At 44.5% G+C, this 23,646-nt stretch overlaps 1 long non-coding RNA gene across 1 annotated transcript in view; it reads left to right on the top strand.

Moving 5' to 3' along the window:
* Nucleotides 1-331: 331 nt before the first annotated feature.
* LOC142467918 (uncharacterized) overlaps nt 332-23,646 on the top strand; it is a 35,296-nt gene continuing 11,981 nt past the window's right edge. Inside the window, exon 1 of the long non-coding RNA XR_012788521.1 lies at nt 332-1,411. This is a non-coding gene — a long non-coding RNA (uncharacterized LOC142467918). The remainder of the gene's footprint in view (nt 1,412-23,646) is intronic.

The raw sequence follows: 23,646 nt of genomic DNA on the forward strand, positions 1-23,646 counted from the left end.
GTCCATTAGTAAAAATAGCAGCGCTATTAATGGGGAATTTCATGTCTGAGAGACACGTTCTCAAATATACTGCACATGCGCATTAGTCAAACGGTAACGTGCGTTATTAACTCTTGCAATAACGATGCGTTACTCATGTGCGTTACCAAAAAGGAATGCAAATCTTGTTATAATATCGAGAAAGTTTCATTTTTACACTTCTTAGTTTTTTGCCATTATTTATAGTTTCCCTTCATTTATTTTAATTGTACATTAAAACAAATGAAATATTAATTATTATTGTTGAGGTATGTATGGATATACATTATTGTACACCCATACTTAAAACAGTCATTATTACATTATATACTATGTTAGTTCACACAAAAATACCACTTTATTCACTAAAACCATACTACAGTTTGTGATGTTTTAGACATTGTGAGAGAGCGGCCTGTAGGCGAGCTCAGATACGAGTCCACACATGCATTTTTAGGGTAAACCGAATGTTGAGTGGTTTTATTTCTCCACAAAACAGCATCCAAATCATTGGGGCTACTGCCCCTTTAAGGCAAAACACAAAATCATAAAAAACAAACCCTACTCCATGTTAGGAGAATAAATAAACATTACTCTGGCCCTTTCTATCTGGGCCACCAGATTATCTGGTTACCAACCCCAAAACATATGGACAAATATATAGTCTTATCAGACTGATGCTGGTATTGCATCTCCAATTTCTCCAGCTGCAAGTTTTGAAGTCCTGCTGCTCCGAGTAACGTATTTTGCCCTATCCATGCAGGCTTCTCTGCTGTGTGGGGCTTTGGGTTCTCCATTGCTGCCAGGCCAAATCCTCTGGTCAACAAGCCTGGATCCCTGCAGACAGGCACTCTGTTGTCTGTGATCCTCTCACAGAGCTTCCTACAGGGACTCTGAAAAACAGCTACTTCTTGCCTTTTATCCCGTTCAATCAGGCGTTTTACACATCACCTGCAGGAAACCCGACACCTAGTTCAATCTCCTGCCATGTAAAGGGAGTTTAACTCCTTGACTCCCTTACAGACATTTATATGATACCTCATATATATCTTTGTATGACACGTGTAACTTTTTGTAGTGAAAGGGTTAAGTCCTATCCTCATTACATTGCTTTTAGGCTGTTCCCATTAATATCGCAATGATAATCAAGAGTCTCTTGACAAAGGGCATTTGCGCCCGATCGCGTCAGAGTTCTTTTTACCCCACCAAGTCTTTGTCTGTCTCCCATGTTTAGCCCTAATAAATTGATTTTTTAACCATGCTCGTGGGTGTGCCGTACCCCTAATTTTTTTCACCCCTGCATGCAGTTCTCCATGTCTCTCCACCGAGGATTCTACTATCAAAACCATTCCATGATGGATGCACGCAGCTGGATGCAACAGTACTTCAATGTGTGAGTAATGTTACCCTATGGAGGTGTTTTTACCTCTGCTTTAAACACAATTATTACCATTATACTCTAAGTTCTCTTTTATAAGTGTGGTGGTCAAAGGGTTAGAATAGCTCTAAAGGATTCATCTTTCCCAATTACACCATACATCCCACTTAGAGTTTTAAGCCCTGGTGTTGGCAACTACTATCATTTGAGTCATATGTTTGGTAATCAGTGTTAATTATGACTGCACATGGTATTCATTACATGCTCCAATTACTCCATTCTGTGGTTGGCTCTAATTAAGGGACATCAAGATATGCTTTATGATATCATGTTCAACGATCTGTCGCATGGATCCAGGGCTTGATCGTTCAAACCTTTCTATATATGTGTTATAGATGTAACACCTCTACTCCTGGCCAACAGAAGAGGGGCCGCACCAAACTGATCCACTGCCTCTGAAGTGGGGTTGGGTATGTGCACGGTGATGATCATAGTTACATAGTAGATGAGGTTGAAAAAAGACTTCCGTCCATCAAGTTCAACCTATGCTAAATTTAGACAACAGATACTTTATCCTATATCTATACTTATTGATCCAGAGGAAGGCAAACAAAAAAACAATTAAGGGGAAAAATGAATTCCTTCCTGACTCCAAGAATTGGCAATCGGATTAATCCCTGGATCAACATCCTTCCCATGTATACTTATTTGGTATATCCCTGTATACCTTTCCCATCTAAAAAGATGTCCAACCGTTTTTTGAACAAATCTATTGTATCTGCCATCACAGTCTCCATGGGTAATGAATTCCACATTTTAACTGCCCTTACTGTAAAGAAACCCTTCCTTTGTTGCTGGTGAAATTTCCTTTCCTCCAACCTTAAGGGATGGCCCCGAGTCCTTTGTACTGCCCGTGGGATGAATAGTTCTTTTTTTTTTCAACTTTCATTTTTTATTTGTGGATATCAGATATACAGAAACACACCTCCCATAGGCGTACATTACAGATATTCCACTTTTAACAACCGTCAACAATGACAGCATCAGACGAACGACATAAAGGGAAGCAGGACAAGACATACTGGACTCACTGGACTGGTGGGGTGGCACAGAGGGTAGAAGGGGGAGGGGGGGGTGCTCTTGCCGGATTCTGAAGAAGGGTTCCTGCGATCCGATGCGACAACTTCATGGCACTGCTGACCTTACTGCCTATTGTAACTGCTGGATGGCACTACCTAGTGTATCCTTACGTCAATGTCCTGTCTGTCCCATCCAAGGAGAACGCATTTGTGAATATTAATGCAGAATTGTAGCGGCGTCCACCCCTGGGATGTTGGATTGGTCTAGCCACGGGCTCCAGACTTTTAGAAATTTGGTGCCAGAGTCGTTGACCCAACTCGTCAACTGTTCCATCTGGCAAACTTGCCAAATTCGGTTCCTGATTTTGGGGATAGATGGAATCTTATTCTGCTTCCACAGTGCTGCGATCTCACACCGGGTGGCGGTAGCGAAGTGCGTGACCAGTTTGTGTGTCGTTCTAGACATTTCCTGAGGCCGCCTGCCCACTAGGAACAGCCACAAGTCCAGGGGGATCTCTAATTCGAGAATCCCTTGCAGCCAGTCTCAAATTACTTCCCAAATCGGGGCCACCCTTGGGCAAGACCACAGCATGTGTTTCAGGTCAGCCGATTCCCCGCACTGTTTTGGGCAGAGCGGCGAATAACCTCTGACAAATTTAGCTAATTTCACTGAGGTATGGTACCACCGCATTAGGACCTTATATGCGTTCTCCTTCAACGTGACACATATTGAGCTCTTTGCGGCAGCTTGCAATATGTGGTCCCAGTCTTCGTCCTCTAAACCATTCCCTAGATCTGTCTCCCACTGTCGCATGTATCGCAGTCGGGGGCGCTCTATATGAGCCGGACAGACTACCTCCCTGTACATCCGAGATGTCAGTCCCCGTGTGTCCGTTGGTCTGGAGCACAGCTGTTCAAAATTAGTTCGTGCAGGACGAACCGGAAATTTGTTATAAAATGCCCTGACCTGGAGGAATCTAAATAATTCTGAATTTGGGAAATTTGATGTCTCTTTGAACCAATCGAACGTCTTGATAGATCCCTTACCCCCCAGGTCCTTTAATCGATTGTACCCTGCCTGCGTCCACTTTACAAATTTATCGCTCAACAGCCCCGGAGCAAAGTCCGGGTTGCCCCATAGGGGGGACATTAATGTGTGGGGGGTGGTTAAGTTAGCTTTAAATTTAGATGTCTCCCAGACCGCTAAGGAGTTCGCCACTGCGCAGAGCGGCGTTCCAATGTCTTTTTTGCATCGTTTTGGTAGCCAGATCAAGTTATGGAGTGCAACTGGCGCACAGCATTCTCCCTCCAATTCTGTCCATCGTCTATTTGTGGGGTCCGCATGCCACAGAATGATTTGGGTCAATTGTGCCGCTTTATAATACGCCATCAAGCAAGGTACCGATAGTCCTCCCTTTGTCACTGGTTTTGTCAGTAGACTTCTTGCAATTCGTGGGCGTTTTTTATTCCAAATAAATTGTATGATGTGAGTTTGAAGGGCTTGGATCTCTGATTTAATTACCGGTATTGGTAGGGTTTGAAACAGATATAATAGCTTGGGCAACAGATTCATCTTTACGCTGTTAATCCTGCCAAACCAAGATATCCCGTAACCCGCCCAAACCCTGAGATCCTCCTTTAACTTCTTCATCATCTTGGGGAAATTTGCCTTATACAAGGTATTGTAATCCCTGGTGATATATACCCCTAAGTATTTGATTGCGGAGGTTTGCCATTGAAAATTAAAGTTACAGTAAGTTCCAGTAGTTTTTCAGTTGATTTTGGCAAGTTGATATTGAGCGCCTCTGACTTAGCCTGGTTAATTTTGAACCCTGAGACCATGCCAAAGGTGCTCAGGATCTCAAAGACATTGGGCAGGGACGTCAACGGTTTAGAGATAGTTAGGATCACGTCGTCTGCATATAATGCAGCCTTGTGATGTTGCTCTCCCAGTTGGATTCCTGTTATATTGGGGCTTAGTCTGATATGGGCTGCGAGGGGTTCAATACAGAGAGCAAAAAGTAATGGGGACAGCGGGCAACCCTGACGGGTCCCACTGCGAATATTGAATATTTCTGAAGGGAAACCCTGATGTCTTACCCTAGCTGTGGGTCCTGCGTAGAGTGCCATTATTGCCTCCAGGAGGCGGCCCCCGAAGAATAGTTCTTTTGAAAGCTCCTTGTATTGTCCCTGAATATATTTGTATATAGTTATCATATCCCCTCTTGGACGCCTCTTTTCTAATGTAAATAAATCTAATTTAGCTAGCCTCTCCTCATAAGTTAGAATGTCCATCCCCTTTATTAATTTGGTGGCTCTTCTCTGCACTCTCTCTAGTTCCATAATGTCTTTTCTTAGGATTGGTGCCCAAAATTGTACTCCATATTTAAGGTGTGGTCTTACTAATGCTTTGTAAGGGGGCATAATTATGTTTACTTCCCTTCCATCCATTGCCCGTTTGATGCAAGATAAGATCTTGTTTGCCTTTGCAGCTACTGCATGACATTGGGCACTATTGCTAAGCCTGCTGTCTACAAGCACTCCTGAATCCTTCTCCATCAAGGATTCCCCCAATATATCTCCATTTAATTTGTAAGTCGCCTTTTTATTCTTGTATCCCAAATGCATAACCTTACATTTATCTGTATTAAACCTCATCTACCATTTACCTGCCCACGTTTCCAGTCTCTCCAAGTCCTTCTGAAGAGAAATTACATCCTGCTCTGATTCTATTACCTTACACAATTTAGTATCATCAGCAAAGATGGAGACTTTGCTCTCGATCCCAACCTCAAGGTCATTAATAAACAAGTTAAAAAGCAGGGGTCCCAGTACCGATCCCTGAGGTACTCCACTCACGACTTTAGCCCAACCTGAAAAAGTTCCATTTATGACAACCCTCTGTTGTCTGTCCTTTAACCAGTTTTCAATCCAGGTGCATATATTATTACTGAGTCCAACTTTCTTTATTTTGTACACCAACCTCTTGTGTGAAACCGTATCAAAAGCCTTTGCAAAATCTAAGTAGACCACATCAACGGCATTACCCTGGTCTAGATTCCTACTTACCTCCTCAAAGAAACAAATAAGGTTAGTTTGGCAAGATCTATCCTTCATAAATCCATGCTGACTATTAATAATAATTTTATTTTCCATTAGGTATTCCTGAATATTATCCCGTATTAAACCTTCAAGTAGTTTCCCTACTATTGAAGTCAGGCTTACAGGTCTGTAATTTCCCGGTTGTGATCTAGCTCCCTTTTAAAATATAGGCACCACATCTGCTTTACGCCAATCTTGTGGTACTGAGCCTGTGGAAATGGAGTCCTTGAATATTAAATATAATTGTTTTGCTATTACTAAGCTCAACTCCTTGAGAACTCTTGGATGTATGCCATCGGGGCGAGGTGCCTTATTAACTTTAATTTTTTCAAGTCGCTTATGAACTTCTTCCTCAGTTAACCAATTGTTCATTAATATGGAGGTTGTGGCTTCCTCTTGCGGCACTACTATTAAACTTGATTCTTCCCTGGTAAACACAGAGGCAAAGAATTTGTTTAATACCTCAGCTTTTTCCTTATCTCCAATAATCTGCCTACCCATCTCACATTGAAAGGGTCCTATATTTTCTTTTCTCATTTTTTTGTTATTAAGGTACTTAAAGAATTTTTTAGGGTTGACCTTACATTCTATTGCAATCCTTTTTTCATTATCCATTTTTGCTAATTTGATTGCCCTTTTGTAATTTTTGTTACATTCCTTATAATTCTGATACGATGTCTCTGTCCCTTCTGACTTAAAGAATCTAAACGCCTTCCTCTTCTTGTCCATTTCCTCCCTTACCTGTTTATTTAGCCACATTGGTTTTGACTTATTTCTTTTATACTTATTACCCAAGGGTATACACTGATAAGTGTGCTTTTCTAACAATGTTTTAAAGACTGCCCATTTATCTTCTACATTTTTCCCTGCAAAAATATCACCCCATTGTATTACTAATAGATTAGACCTCAGTTTATTAAAATCTGCCTTTCCAAAGTTGAAGGTCTTTGTTGAACCCAAGTAATCTGTTTTTTGATCATTTATTTCAAATGAGACCATGTTATGATCACTGTTACCCAAATGTTCCAGGACTTGAATATTTGTTATTACTTCTACATTGTTTGATATGACCAAATCCAAAACTGCCCCTCTCCTGGTTGGTTCCTCAATAATTTGGGTCATATAATTGTCTTTAAGCACCCCCAAAAACCTGTTCCCTTTTGTTGTAACGCTAATCTCATTGCCCCAGTCTATCTCTGGATAATTAAAATCCCCCATTATGCAAACATGACCCAGTTTTGATGCCTTCTCCATTTGCAAAAGTATTTTAGCTTCCTCAATCTCACAGATATTTGGTGGTTTATAGCATATTCCCACAAACATTTTCTTTATACTTTTACCTCCACTGCTAATTTCTATCCACAAAGTCTCTACATTTTCATCATTCCCTTCATAGACATCATCCCTTATAATAGGTTTTAGATCCGGTTTAACATATAACCATACTCCACCTCCTCTTCTATTTGTTCGATCCTTCCGAAAAAGGGAATAACCCTCTAAATGAACTGTCCAGTCATGAGTTTCATCCCACCATGTTTCTGTAATGCCTATGATATCATACTGCTCCCTTGTAGCTATTAATTGAAGCTCCCCCATTTTATCTGTCAGGCTACTTGCATTAGCAAGCATGCATTTCAGGTTTTTTTCTGCCTGTACTATTATCTTATCTGCTCCTTCCTTTCTGCGCCCACTTTGTTTAGTCTTTAGAAGTTTACTAGTATTATCTGTGTCTCCGGGTGCTGGAACCCCTGCATGGCTGGCATGGTGAGCAATAATAAAACTGGGCGCCAGGAACTTTCTATTGATTTGTTTGAACAGGGTAAATCAATCCTTATGCATGAACAGGACCGGTTTTCATGCCGATACAGAAAGGCAGCTTCTTGTTACAGATCAGACACATGTAGACAGGGCAGCTCTTTTTCAAGTCTTCCAACCTGCTGCTGGGAACAGAACCAGGACCTTCCCTAATAATTCCCCAGCAACTGCTCCAGGTCTCCTTAATGAGAACCTGTAACGAGGAACCCGCTGTTCTGCTGCGGTAAATGACCGATTCCGGAATGTATGTTATAGGACCCCTTCACTGGGATACTTTCCCTAACAACAAATACCTGCGCTTACCCTTAATTATAGAGTTGACTAGCACTCGAGATCCCCCTCCCATGGGTCCACAAAGATCTGAAGGTGGCATGTTCCATCCCTAACTTATATACTCCAAGTGACATCACTATCCTTACCCCTGTAACTGGGCAGAATAAGGGCAGCCTTAGCCTATGCGGAGTCACCTTAGATGAGGTGACCCTTCCAGCATGTTCTAGTGGCCTAGCACCTGCCTAATTACTTTGCAACATTAACATCCTGACTACGGCAACATTCATCTGTGACCTTACCAGGATTAGCTCTCTAGGAACCATTAACCTAGTTAAATAACATAGCATACCACCAAGGGTGCTACATAGATAAGCCCCAAGTTCCACACTTTATTGAATTTAGGCTAGGTATTATGCACTCAACTCAATAATGTTTCCATTATTCTCTTTTCTGAGATTTTATTTCAATAAGTGAAAGAGAAGTGGGAGACACTCGTTTCCAATTTAGTGGCGTTGAGAAGATGCGTTATCAATGTATCTGTACGTTTCTTTATATCGGGAAGAGGCTTATTAAGTAGGAATAACGAATGGTCCCAGGGTAAGGAGCAGTCAAATCTAAAATCACAGTGAGGGTTAACATGGTGTATGAGGTTCATCACCCTCCTTATATTCTCAGAGTACATTCAGGCACAATGCCTACCTTATCCAGGTAATACATTCCCCGTGTATATTCAGCCAATTGGCTAATACTTACAGTATGTGAAAATGTTAACAGCCACATTAACTAAAGAAATGGGTCTACAGCTGGAGTACAACGTGGTATCAGATATCCGATATCGTGGCAGAGAGCATCTTGAGAGGCAACACTGCCCCATCTAAAACATCATCAACTAATATTTAGTAAGCAAGGAGCTAAAATGTAGGTAAACCTTTCGTAATACAGATTGCAAGAGCCATCACGCCTTGGTGCTTTCAAAGGCTCAAGGGATTTTACAGACTGCCCAGTTTCTTATAGTGTAACAGGATGACCGAACAGCTCAGACACTTGAGGACTCAAAGTGAAAATGAGTGGAGTGATTTGTTTAAATATTATAAAGTGACTTATAAAATGTAACAAATTCATGGGTAATATCTTTAGGATTATAAATTAATGATCCATAGCAGGTGCCCAGGTATAGGAATCGGCATAGCAGGGGAATAGCAGAGTACAGTATGGGACATACAGTAGCGAGGAATTTAGAACCACTGTCCCTTGGGACATATTAACACTTAAAGATCAATAAAAAGGAAACCGTCATAACCCTAGAAACCTTTTTTCCAGAGATGAAACTAATGCTAACCAGATTACAATATGAGAGGGATCTGAACCTTATGGAAGAATGGGGGAAGTGTTGGCAGCCCTAAAAATGGGGGCTAGCTGGATTGTTCAAATATAGTTAGGAAGGAGAGAATGGGCGTTGGACTTAAAACTAAAAATGTAAATATATTAGGGGATGAAGAGAAGAGGAAATAAAAACACCTCTTCAAGCCTATATTTTGTATGGACGTATAGCCAGGTCTCCCCTCTGGGCATCCCCTGGGCTCCCCTCAGGCTTCTCTTTACCTCCGCTGCAGTGGGAGATGCGGGCGCATGAGCCTCTGGGACAGGAACACATGGTGCCCAACAGCCAATAGGGCTGCAGCTTTCCCCCTGCTTGCTATTGATACATTTGGCTCGCTGCAAGCCATGCCAGTCGGAGCTGGGACGCCAGCAAGGTAGGTTGTGTATGTGCTGGTGTCTGTGGCACCTGCACTAGGCCACAGACCCCCTAGGCCCCAGCTAGGCCCCGACTCCCCTCAGTTTGTGGCTGCTGCAGGGACAGGCCCAGAGATAGGGACACTGCCCTGTAGCATCAGTGTGAGGGACACAGGCAGTAAGCGGCTGCATCCTGGCCTCAGGTGGTCTAGGGCCAGACCACCCATCTGCTACACAGAGACATTCTGCATGGTGGTACACTCCACGTGGGACCCACCCAACGTAGAGGCGGAGGCTTCGCAGGTAACATCACTGGATCCATGGATCCTAGCTTACGGCAACAGTAGATCGATAGATAGACAGATAGAGATATAGATAGACAGATAGATAGAGACATAGACAGACAGACAGATAGGCAGGTAGTCATAGAGATAGATAGAAACATAGATACATACAGACAGATAGATAGATAGATAGATAGATAGATAGATAGATAGATAGATAGATAGAATAGATCATTCCATAAATGATTTTTAGAACTAGATCATTTCATAAATGATTTAAAAATGGAAATCCTCAATGGAATGTTCAAACGCACCCAAGAACGGAAACATTTGAACTCAGAATGATAAGACTCTTTGACACCAAAACAAAAGGACTTAATGCGGTTATGGGGTTTCTCACACCCTATCACAATTGTTTGTAGCATCCTGCCTGCCTCTCTTCTTATCCACACCTTCCCCCTCCCCCCCCAGCATCCCCCTCCATGCTGTTCCTTGTCACCCTTTCATGGCTTCAAACACTTTATCACACTACTTTACAGTATCTACAGTACATAGCTGTTATCTTCCCCCCGCCCCCCTGCTCTCCCTTACACTGTTTTAGCCATATTCCTTTGTTAATCAGTATTGCCGACCTGAGGAAGAGAGGAGAACTCTCGAAAGCTTGTCCTATGGCATAAATTGTTAGTCCAAATAAAAAAGGGTTCACCCAATACTGAAGAACTCATTATATATATATATATATGTATATATATATATAGAGAGAGAGAGAGAGAGAGAGAGAGAGAGAGAGAGAGAGAGAGAGAGAGAGAGAGAGAGAGAGAGAGAGAGAGAGAGAGAGAGAGAGAGAGAGAGAGAGAGAGAGAGAGAGAGAGACCCCCACTGTCAGTAATAAAGTACATTTTTCCAAACCCCACACATTGTGTAGGTGTCCCAGGCACTAACTGAACTCACAGTCTTGTATACTAAAGACAAGGCTCTTAACCCCCACACTTCCCCTGAGCAGTCTTCCCTGCCCGGTTAGCTGAGCGACTGGTGCTTACCCTGATGTATCCGCCCATTGACTCTCTGGTGCCTACGCTTATTCCTCTGAAGAGCAGCAGGAAGAGCAGCAGGAAGATCGGGAACATGTAGAGGAGATTGGGGAGAGTGGGGAAAGTGGACGGTATATCGGAGACTCGGTGTTCTGAGTGCTCCACGCCCTGCATATTGGGAGTAATGCGATTAATGCGAGTACGATACATCCTTCTGCCAGTAAATGCAGAGAGTTCTGAGGACCACTTCCCACTGCGCATCATAGAGACCTGCCTGTAACACTGTGACATCATCATCGCATCACAGCTGCAGTGTTAATGAAAGGACTCAGTAATGCAAAGACTCCTCTGTTTAACTCTTTGGTGGCTGAGACATAGGGAGTTAAAGTGTTCTATAAATATGTTATTTAAAGGGGCTTGTTGCCATGGAAACACATGGCTCAATAGTTTTAAAGGAAATTCATTCCATATAGTTTTTCACAGCATTATAATGTTAATAAAATAGAAATACTATGGTCTAGGGTGTAAAAGCATTTTTCTAATCCAACATTTGAATTTCAGTGCAAATAACAATGTATATTTATATAAATTAACATATTTGCCTGAATTCATATAAAAATAAGTACTCTAAATATTCCCTCAAAAATGATCCAAGTTCTTAAAAAACTACTTTTACTGTATCTTTACAAACATTCAAAACATATTACTTTATTAAATATTTAAACAAATACAATTAATATAAAAACTATATAAAATATCTCTTAAAATATATTTTTTTAAGTTTTGGCCTCCCCTCCGTGAGATATGGCTCATCAGTGATACCCTAATTCCCGTAGTCTGGCTGCAGATATGCAGAGCCGGATAGCTGTAATATTTACACAGAAAGCAGACAAAGGGCCCCATGCAGTAAGCAGCGAAAAGCCCCTTATCCCCAAAAAAGCCTACTGCGACTCAGGAAGCCCTGAGAAGCTGGCGATAAGAGCAAAAATCGGCGATTTTTTTTGCTGGAAAATAAATTGGCAGACGCGCGGCGATAAGCCACTTTTTGGCACTGATCGCCAGTTTTTCAAACACGCTCAATTCTGTAAGCCCCGACCAGCTTATCGCGGCTGATCGGATTGATGCCGGGCGTCTACGGAGCTGATACCCATTAGGCTGCGTCCCCGCTAGCGCTGAGCGCGCGGCGCTTGCGGCGGTTACTTACATATATAGCTATATGTAAGTCCCCGCTCACGCTGTGCGTGCCCGCTCGTGCGCGGGCACACACGCTCACCCACGCTCGGTGCTTAGGTAAACAAAAAAATTATACTTTCCCGCACACTCAACTACCCGCAATGCCCCCACACCCGCCCCGCGCACACGCGTATATTGAGGACACCCGGCGCTCATGCTTGGAGTGGACTCAGCCTTAATATCGCATGAATTAGATGCATGAAAAATGCATTTATAGGCAACTTCATTACCTTAGTGGCTGACCGCTAAGGCAATGAAGGGGTTAAACACCCGTGCCAGGCTTATTGTGGGTAGCGGGGGTAGGTGAAGGTGGTATTTTGTCCTTGATGGGTGTTTAGGCCTTGCACGGGGGGGGGTAAGGTTGCGGTTGGACTTAACCTCTTCATTACCTTAGCGGTTAATACCCACTCGGTAGGCCTAAACACCCATCCTTGTGGCTAATAAATTCACCCACCCCCGTTACCCACAATACAAAAAATACACACACAACAGCCCTACTACCCACCTCCTAGACCCCAATAAACCATTACAATATCTAATAAACACCAATACACAACCCGCCCCCTGTGCCACCACATACTGTAAAATCATGATATATTTTTTGACACACATGATTAATACCCCAGGCCGGCAAGGGTCCCTGGGTGGTCCCGACAGGTGTCCGCAGGCCTCACAGTGCACACCAGAGGGTACTCACTGGTGTCTGGGAGCCTTCAGGTGGTCCCCGCTAGGCTCCGTGGGCCTCCAGGGGGTCACCGCGGGCCCCCATGAGGTCCACAGGTGGTCCTCACGGGTGTCTTGGGGTCCCCGGGTCGTCCCCAGTCTCAACAGATATGGATAATAGATTATTTGCCCATTATTAAACACAACATTAGCCATGCAGCATAAATCAAGTAAATAAAAACAGTTCTACTTACCCCTGGCAATGTGAAGGGCGTCCTCGTCAGCTTACTGCAGGGCCATGTTCACCGATGTGAGCAAGAATACATAATAAATACAATCTAATGGCCCCTAACCCCTTAGTCACCTTAGTGGTTAATAACCGCTATAGTAATTAAGGGGTTTATCCACCCTGTCCCGCTACCCACCCTGGACTCACTTTACCCACCCTTCACCCATTCATTGGTACACTGGGTACATCATGCTCATATAATATGGGCATGATTTACCCCTATAGCAAGAAATGGTGAAGGAATAAAAAAACAGGTCCAAATAAAACACATAACATTGCCAAATAAAACACATAACATAGCCAACTAAATACATAACAAATGACAATAAAACAATTAAATGGCACAGTGGGTACATCATGTCCATATAATATGAGCATGATTTAACACTATGCCAGTCATTGGTCAACTTTAAAAAAACAATTACAAACAAACTCCTATGCATTCCAAACAATCATAAACAATCTCCTATGCATTCCAAACAATAACAAAATAAAAACGAAGAAGTAAATACAACAAAATTAACACCAATCAATTAATCTAATCCAAAAAAAAACAAAACAGAACAAACAATTAAAACACCAAAGCAAAACCACGAATAAATAAAATAAATATCCAAATAAACTGCATTATTTGAAAACAAAAGTCACAAAATAAACCAACATTAAAAAGCAAACACCAATCAAAAGCCAGAAATAAACCATTTAAAACACCACCAAAAATGCCAGCATACTAAATACAAACACTAAATAATGAGCAAAAGAAAGAGACAGGGGGAGGGGGGGGGACGCAAACCAATATCATAATAAAATATTGATAATAAATAACTAAATGAAACATGCAATGAGATCACATGTGAATAGTAGTGGAGTAATCAATATATGTACTCACACGGTCATGTGTGGTACCGGATCTCTGTAAAGGTATCTTTGTTCCTATGCTGCTCTTTCCATGCAGCACACAGTCTCCCTTTCGCGTCTTTCACCCGTGTAGCCTCCCAGTGGGTATACAATGGAAGACAGCGCCACGCATAAAAGTTAAAATGTGAATTTATTTAGATTAAAAAGTGAGTAACAGTGTGACTCACATATAGATAGCTGCTCTGGGACCGCGCCGCCAGCCTCCCGCTCTCCGGGGCAGTATGCTCCTGCTCCCTGCGTCCGGTACACAGGACTGCAATCCCGAAGTGAAGGCGCCAGCTACGGTGTCCATGTGCAGTCAAAAGGCTCCAGGTCCAGGTCTCTGCATGAGCTACGCGTTTCGGATATGGTAATCCTTTGTGAGCCTGACAATGGATTACCATATCCGAAACGCGTAGCTCATGCAGAGACCTGGAGCTTTTTGACTTTTTAGTACCCCCCTGCTTCCCGAGATACAGGCCCGGTATGGGGTGCCAGTATCCCTGTGCTTTGTTTAGCTCCCACGGTCACGTGACCCACAGGATTATAACATGGGGATACCGGCATCCCATAACGGGGCCTGTATCTCGGGAAGTAGGGGGTCCCCGGACCTGAAACCAATACGGTTCAGCCCCGGAGACCCCCTGCTACATTACTGTAATGTTAGAATTTTAATAAAACCCCTGCGATCGCCTGTGAGAGGCGCGCAGTTAGAGTGACTGATTCAGCCTCTTACTGCGTGTCTATTACATAAAGGCAGACCCCGGTAGGACTCACACAGCAGGGACCCCTGCAGTGTTACTCCGGCAGGCCATTAGTCTGCCCCGGCACAACTCGCAAGTATCTCAGGCATATCCCGAAATTCCATTTCGAGATTTGTTAGAATAACGGCCGTTGCATCTGTATTTCCAGGCTGTGAGCGCTCATTCTGTACTGGCCCAAAGTCTGTCTCTGCTTTGGGTCTTTTACCTTCAGTAGGTAGGGTGCCAGAGTGTATTCTCTCTGTAGGCTGTGGTACTGTACGTCTCCAGCTTCTTTGAGCGCTGGATATCATTTTCCCACACAGTCACATACTGCTCCTTCATTTCGTTGGCGATTGAGTTGATTTGTGTTTTCGGCAGGATCATATATCTCTATCGCCATCTAGAAATCACTGGCCATAATGCACTCTAATTCAATCTCAATACAGAGAACCAAATATAAATGTAACCAGAGTAAAAGGAACAGACAAAATTACTAGAGATGTGGAATGTTAATGGGAATTATTAAGGAGATGTAACAATGGGAACAACTCATATATTAAAGTAAAATCAAAATATGATGCCTAACATAATACTACCAACTCTATAAAAAAGAAATGAATAAGTAAATAAAGTGGACAAGTCATATACCCTATTCCCCAACATAAGGGAAGAGACCTCAAATGAGAAATATAGGAGTTTTTAGAAACAAGTATCTGCAGCCCATACTGGTCTCATAAGCTACCTAGTGAGGAAGGGGCTGTGCCCCCAAACATTACTGCAGATCTTCCTATTACTGTGCAACAAAACTTAGAAAATGTTTGCAGTACTACTTATATGCCTCCATCCTTTCCCAATATATTTCTCCCCCCAGGTCAGTGTGTGTCCTCTCTCTTTCTCCCCAGTCAGGGTCCGTCCGTTCACTTTCTCTCTCTCTTGGTCTGTGTGTGTGTGTGTCTCTCTCTCCCCAGGTCTGTGTGTTTGTTTGTGTGTGTCTCTCTCCCTCCCCAGGTGTGTGTGTGTGTGTGTGTGTGTGTGTCTCTCTCTCTCCCCATGTCTGTCTGTGTGTGTGTGTGTGTGTGTGTGTCTCTCTCTCTCCCCAGGTCTGTGTGTTTGTGTGTGTGTCTCTCTCGCTCTCTCTCTCTTGGTCTGTGTATGTGTGTGTGGATGTGTCTCTCTCTCTCTCCCCAGGTCTGTGTGTTTGTGTGTGTGTGTCTCTCTCTCTCCCCAGGTGTGTGTGTGTCTCTCTCCCCAGGTCTGTCTGTGTGTAGGGTGACCAGATTTTCAAAATGAAAAACAGGGACACATTAAAAAATTATTTATAACACAAATTACATCATGTGATGCCCTCCGTTGCCATGACAACGAGACACTGACATCAGGCGGTGACATGTTGCCATGACAATGTGGCATCACGTGATGCCTCGGCGCCATAATGCGTCCCGTTGTCATGTCAACTTGATGCCGCGTGACGTCACGGAGCGTCTCGTTATTATGGCAATGTGCATTACGTGACATCGCGCGGCCATGTTAATGGAATTTGGAGGGGAGGATAAAGCCAAAGGCAAGATAAATATATAATAAATAGATCTAAAAAAATGTTATCTCCACACAAAGCCACTGACCCACAAACCCACACACACACAGAGCCACTGACCCACAGTCACTGACCCACACACACCCACACTTGTCTCAATTTATTACTCATAGGGTAATGACTTTTATACCAGAAAAAGAAGATATTGGTTAGAGGTGTAACATAGGCGTAACATAGGCGTAACATAGGCGTTACCTGGGTGTGTCTTGGGCGTAGCATTGATTAGAGGCATGATTTAGGGGCAGGACATATTAGTGGCATGCTTTTGGGACGTGTTTCTCCCAATACAGGCAATGTCTGAATACATAGCTTATTCATTGTCTGTTATCAAAAGAGACCTTGAATCTTTAGCAACTAATTATACTATTTTGTCTCTTTCAGAGAATCAGTCTATTATATTCTAACTAAAAGAGCAGGAGACTGACAATACAAAAAGTATCTTAGCAATATCCTGAGCAGGAAGAAAGGAAATGTAATTTGGCAGAAACTGAGTGCATTAGGAATTATATTTCAGCAAAAGGCTGACTACAGAATCTTAACTAGTTATAATCAGACAAAATGGATGCTTAACACAAGTGTAGATTCTGGCCTGACCTACTGGTCCTAACACACACATACACAGAACCAGTGACACACACACACATACACAGAACCAGTGACACACCCACAGAACCAGTGACACACACACACATGCACACACACACACACACACACACACACACACACACACACACACACACACACACACACACACACACACACACACACACACACACACACACACACACACACACACACACAGAACCAGTGACACACACACACACACACACACACACACACACACACACACACACACACACACACACAAAGAGCCTCTCTCTCCCTCTCTCTTACCTTTCACTCTGGAGCATGGAGGGGGGGAGCCATTTTAGCTGGCAGCAGGACCTCACTTCCGGCTCTCACTGCTGAGGCTCCGCTGACACTAACCCCGCCCCCACCCTCTGCCTCTAACCCCGCCCCCACCCTCTGCAGATAACCCCGCCCCCACCCACTGCAGATAACCCCGCCCCCACCCTCTGCTGTCAGACCGGCCTCCGCTCTCCTCCTGCCTGCATTCTGTGCTCTCTGCTGCCCCCACTGCTTTGATGGACAAATCCGGAACAGCCACAAAAACCCGGGACCTTTTAAAGAATACGTGGCAGCCGGGACAGCCATTAAAAAACCGGGACAGCCATGAAAAACCCAGGACTGTCCCGGCTAAACCGGGCCAGCTGGTCACCCTATCTGTGTGTTTTTATCTGTCTGTCGCTCCCTCTCTACCCAGGTCTGTGTGTGTCTCTCTCCCAGCATTGTATCTCTCCAGACCCTACCTATCACTTGAGCAGGGGGAAGTCCATTGTTGGCCCTAGTAGCAGATACCAGAAGTACTAACTGACTTCCGGGTCTTACCGAAAGGCTCCTCTGCTGCTAACCCTGCCCCCACCCTCCCTGCCAGGCCAATCAACTCCTCTGCTGCTAACACTGCCCCCACCCTCCACTGCTAGGTCACTCCTCTGCTCTCCTCCCTGGGACATTTTGGGGAATGTCGCGTAGGGTTGCCAGGTGTCCAGTATTGAACCGGACTGTCCTGTATTTTGTCTGTCCAGTAAAAAAAATAGTGGCAATACTGGACTTGTATGTGTCCGTTGTTACCTCTATGGACATCGTGACCTGACTGGCTTGGGGGGCCGTGGGATTTCCCTGAGCAGGGCTGTTGCTAGGGGGCCTGGTATCTTCCCCCTTCCTGATTGGCTGCGTTACCCAGCAGCAGCCAATCAGGGGGAGGTGTCAGTAACCTGATCGTGGGGCCAAGGAGGAGGAAGAAACCATATGGAGCGGAGGGGTGTGTGCCTTGAGCGCCTTGCACCTTTCACCATTGTGTCCAGTATTTTTGGAGAAGACACCTGGCAACCCTATATGTCGGCCCACCGGGACACATCATAAAAAAACGGGACATCTGGGCATCCTGTACCTCGTGTAACAAAGGAAAAAGAATCCCCAACAAGGAACTATTTGCTTATAATTGGTTTAAAACAATGTGGACGGCTCCAGAGAGTAGTAGGTGGATCTAGGATTTCACAAACGGTATTATAAACCTAACAAATACATATCAAAAAAGGATAATATTACAATCTCTTGGGCACATTTGTTTTATAGAAAACACCTGAAATCCAAAGATTCATTCACCCCCCTTGGATGAATATTATCAAGGAGAAAAATCCATCTACTTTCTCTCTGGAGCAGCCGTTCTTCACTATCACCCCCTCGTTTTAGGGGACCCACTGAATCAATGATCTGGAATTTCAGTTGGCTAACATTATGTTCTGCTAACCAAAAGTGTCTCATGGTGACTGTTAGGAATTCGCTCCTGGCTTTGGTTCTAGCCTTGCAGACCTCTGCTGTTTTCAAAGGCTTCCTCTGGCAATCAATGGCACATGTGTTGCCTCTCATTGCTACTTCAGCCCTGTGCTCCGTCTTTGGAGGAATGCTCACACACCTCCTGTGATTGAATCTCTGCCCTTTATATACTAGGCTTTAGCACTGACTCAGTACCGAGCATAATCCTTCTCTGGACATTACTGTGTTCCGCCACAAGCCTGCTGGCTTGTCTCGTTGGTGTACTAACCTTTCTAGTTCTCGTTATTTGTTCCCAGAGGCCTGCTGCTACTCTCCATGCAGAGGCCTGTGTTCCAGAGGCCTGCTGTTACTCTCTACGCAGAGGCCTATCTTCCAGTGTTCCAGAGGCCTGCTGTTACTCTCTACGCAGAGGCCTGTCTTCCAGTGTTCCAGAGGCCTGCTGTTACTCTACGCAGAGGCCTGTCTTCCCATGTTCCCGAGGCCTGCTGTTACTCTCTACGCAGAGGCCTGAGTTCCTGTGGTCTGCTGCACGCAGAGACCTGTCCCGGATTCCTGTGCTGAAGCATTGGTTTGTCAGCACTGGTTCCTGATACCTGCTGCATTCTCCCCTAGCAGAGGTTACCTTTCGTTTCCTGAGGCCTGCCGCTACTCTCCACATGGAGGCCTGTTTTGGACCCCTGTGCTAAAGCGCTGGTTTTCCCCAGCGCTGCCCTGCGGTGTTCCTCAGCCAGCCTGCTGTCTTCTCCTACAGACACCGGCGTCATGGGCCGAAGCCGCTCCTCGGGCAGAGGTCACTCCCGCTCTCACGCTCCTACGCTGAAGCGGGAAGCTCCTGTCTACCCGTTGCCGAACTCCTGCTTGAATAACGACGATGCTGCCTTCTCCAATCCTGACCCTGCTATGTACGACTACAAACTGCGCAATCGGGATCCGACTACGTGGTCTCAGGTCGGTGATTATATAACCTCACCTCAGCCCCGCGGTCCGGTCCTGGTTTGTGGCGAGCACAACCATAACAGTGACACGGGCGTCCGTCTGTCTCCGGTTAAACTTTTAAAAAGCAGCTTGGCTATTCCCGTTTTAGGAAAACCGCCACTGGCCTTGCCAGGATTATTAGAGTGCAGACCTGGTGATGTGGAGTTGGTTTCGGTCTCGTAGGGTTAATTCAAAACGTTTGTGCCGCGGTCGTATTTTTTTTTTTTAATCGTTCTATGAAATTGGTGTTCCTGCTGAAAAGGAACAGTCGCCATTTTTGTTAGAGGCCATGGGGGGAAATTAGTCCTTTTAGGATTAGGATTTAGTAGATTAATTACTCCCTGTTTTGCTAAGCGATGTACAGCACAGTATACACAAGCAGGACTATCATATGTTATGTATTTTATTGTCTGCATGGAAAGAAATCTCATTTAGACGAAAAGACCATTTTACACTCTGTTATTGGAAAACTGCATTGGTGCAGCGCTGACACCTTGTGGTTAAAAAGTATAATTACTGCAAATACTTTAAAGCGGCAATCCGTGTTATTAATAATAATAATAATAATAATAATAACTTTATTTATATAGCGCTTTTCTCCCAATGGGACTCAAAGCTTCACAGTTATAAAAATGGGAAAAGAAGAAAACATTTAAGGTTATAAACAAGACCAAGCACACGGAAAGATACAATACAGGATGGGACGGTGCTGTAGCTATTAAACGCCAGACAGGTTGTGGCTGATTAATTAAATACTCGGGTAAGCAGGTAGTTCCTGAGCCTGTTATAGATTCCCAGAGAGAGGCCTCTGGAACTGTACGAGGCAGAATGTTCCAGAGCGTAGGAGCAGCGCGGCTTAGAGCTCGGGCGCCAAAGGAAGTCACAGAGATTCTAGGAACTGTTAGGAGTCCCTCACCCGCAGGTGGAAGCGAGCGAATGGGGGTGTGGGAAACTAGAAGCTCTCAGATAGCTGGGAATGTCGGGCTTTGTATGTCAACAAGCCAATCTGGAAATAAATCAGCCATTTTACAGGCAGCCAGTGCAGAGAACGGAGGACAGGTGTCATGTGGCAAGAACGGGTCTGGTTAGATAACAACCTGGCCGCACGGCTCTATCCTGGTTCTCATCGTACCTCTCCCATCGCACATTCTCCGTCTCTGTCGCTAACATGTCTGAGTCTCCTGTGATCTGTCTGTTGATTTTACCTCCGGACTCTGTTCTGGGACCTCTCCTTTTCTCTCGCTACACACCATCACTTGGTGACCTCATCAACTCTTTGGGCCTCAGGTATCATCTCTATGCAGAAGATACACAGATATCTACCCACCCCGACCCTCACACCTGCAATCCAGTCCCAAGTCTCAGATTGCCTCCTGGTTATATCCTCATGGATGGTGCCCCGCTGCCTTAAGCATAATATGTTTAAAACTGAGCTCCTCCTATTTCCCCCTAAATCTGTCCTAATAAACCCTTTTGACATCACAGTAAATGGTTCTACCATCTATCCTGTGACCAAAGCATGTTTCCTGGGTGTGACTTTTGACTCCTCCCATTCCTTCTCCATTTGCATTCATGCCACGGCTAAAATTTGTCGCTTCTTTATCCTTAACAATGCCAAGATCTGCCCTGTCCTCAATCTACGGCTAAAATTCTAATGCGTGCCCGTATCCTCTCCCGTCTGGATTAGTGTAACACTGCTGACAGGCCTCCCTGCCTTGAACCTTTCTCCTTTGCAATCTATCCAACATTCTGCTGCTGGAATAATTTCACTTTTTCTCTCAGAACGGTCTCTCCTCATCCCTTAAATTTTCTAGATGATCCCTCCCCCAAAAATATATCATCCATATATCGTAGCCACAGTGACACATGTGTCCAAAACCCACACAATGCCTCTGAAAAGACTGCATGCAGCTCCCACCAGCTAAGGTGGGGGCACATGGGGTCCCCATAGCTGTTCCCTGGGTCTGTAAATAGACCTTCCTCTCAAAAAGTCATTTTTTTTCAATACAAATTGCAACAATGTAAAGACAAACATATGATGATCTTTATATTTATATTCTCTGCTTTCTAGAAAGAGTTGAATTGCCTGAAAGCAGCAGAACATGGTGACACTTTAAAAAAATAATAATAGGTTTTGAAGCAGTGGGTCTCAGGAGCTGAACCACATTGATTTCAGCTCTGGGACACCCTGCTTCGTCAGATACTGACATCAAGAGGGGTGCCGCTAGCAGCTCCGGATGAGGCTAGTTGAGGCTATTGAAATGTCGGCTTTAAATGTCCTGTGGGCCAATAGGAAGCTGTGACATCATCCCTTGTGTCTTCCTATTGGCTCACATCATCCCTTGCGGCTTCCTATTGGCTTGCGTGACTGGGACATTTAAACCTGCAGAGCTGCTACCAGCACTACCACTGGAGGTCAGTATCTCAGGGAGCAGGGTGTCCCCAGACCTGAAATCAACGCGGCTCAGCTCCGGAGACCACCTGCTTCCAACCTGGGAAGGGGGGAACAATGACTTTTTTTTTAAGAGCACAATCTCCTTTAAGGCAGAGGGATCGAAGTGTACAAAATATCTGGTCCCAAATGAATATGAATTATATGTCTGGAAACATCTGTAGTGTCTTGGACGTAAGAAGATCGGGTGTATAAACAGGGTCTGGATACTGTGTCTCAATATCCACAGGCGGTCCTGTGTTATCCGCCGGAATCCGTTCCGCAAACCACCTTCGGAGAGCAAAACGTGGGATTGCAGATCCAATGTTAATCCGCGGCGAATAATTAGTTCAGATAACGGAACGACGGATAGCTAGGACCACCTGTACTGTTAACAGACCAAAGCGGATCTGAGGCTTAGCACACACTGCCTTGTATTAAAAAACTGCATTGGTGCAGCACTGACACCTTGTGGTTAGAAAGTATAATTACTGCAAATAGAAACAAGGCATTCATATTAGGGATTCGGGGTTTAAGACGGAATATAAGGGAGTGGGGGTGTATGTGTGTATAAAGGTGTATGTATATATATATATATATATATATATATATATATATATATATATATATATATATATTCCCTTGGCATTAATGGCCAGGTCCTGTCTTGGGGAGATTATGGCAGCCCATTTTAAGTAGCAAGCAAAATGGTGTTTGAAAGGGAGTTCAAAAGGAGTGAACAAGTGGGCAACACCTACTGGCCCTGAATTCTGGATTTGATCTACGCTGGAAAGGAGAATATTATCTATCCCAGACTGCACATCTCAGCACTTTACTATTGCTGTGATGCCGCCTTTACTATTTATATTTGCTATGGCCTCACTTCTTTTCAAATTATGCACTTCCTTCTACCAGCCTCATTATGCCTCTAACTCTATTCACACATCTCCATCTCTCCTCTCTTCACCACTTCTCAGCTCACATGAACTCCTTTCTTACCTGCGCCCTCGTCACTACACAGTTATATCCCCTGCAAAAAATCACACCCCTACAAATCATCCTCACACATACTCTCTCTATCCATGCGTCTCCTCCTTGCTTCTGGGGATATCTCTCCCAATCCTGGTCCCTGCCTTATTTCTACATGCTCTAGTCCTCGCCTGCCAATTGCAACCTCTACTCCTTCTGGTGTCAACCCCTCTAACCTCATACCCATACCCTGCCACCCTCCCTCCTCTCTCCCTTTCTCCTGTGCCCTTTGGAATGCTCGCTCCCTTTCTAACAAGTGCCTCTCTGTACATGACTTCTTTCTCTCTCACTCTCTGCTCCTCTTTGCTATAACTGAGACCTGGCTCACTCAGTCTGACTCTGCTCTGGAAGCTGCCCTCTCCTATGGTGGCCTTTCTCCCACACTCCGCACCCTGATGGCAGGGGTGGAGGCGTGGGGCTCCTCCTCTCCTCTCTCTGTCGTTACCGAACCCTTCCTATTCCTCCCTCCCTTGCTTTTCCCTCCTTTGAGGCTCAAACTGTCCATCTATTCTCTCCTCTCCCTGTCCACGTGGCGGTCATCTATCGCCCACCTACCTCTACTCATCCCCCTTCTGCCTTTCTCTCTCACTTTGAATCCTGGCTCTCATTCTTTCTCTCCTCAGACTCCCCTGTTCTTCTCCTTGGGGACTTCAAATGCCACATTGATGACCCCTCTCTCCC

The sequence above is a fragment of the Ascaphus truei genome, chromosome 17 (assembly GCF_040206685.1).
Source record: "Ascaphus truei isolate aAscTru1 chromosome 17, aAscTru1.hap1, whole genome shotgun sequence".
Lineage (NCBI taxonomy): Eukaryota > Metazoa > Chordata > Amphibia > Anura > Ascaphidae > Ascaphus > Ascaphus truei.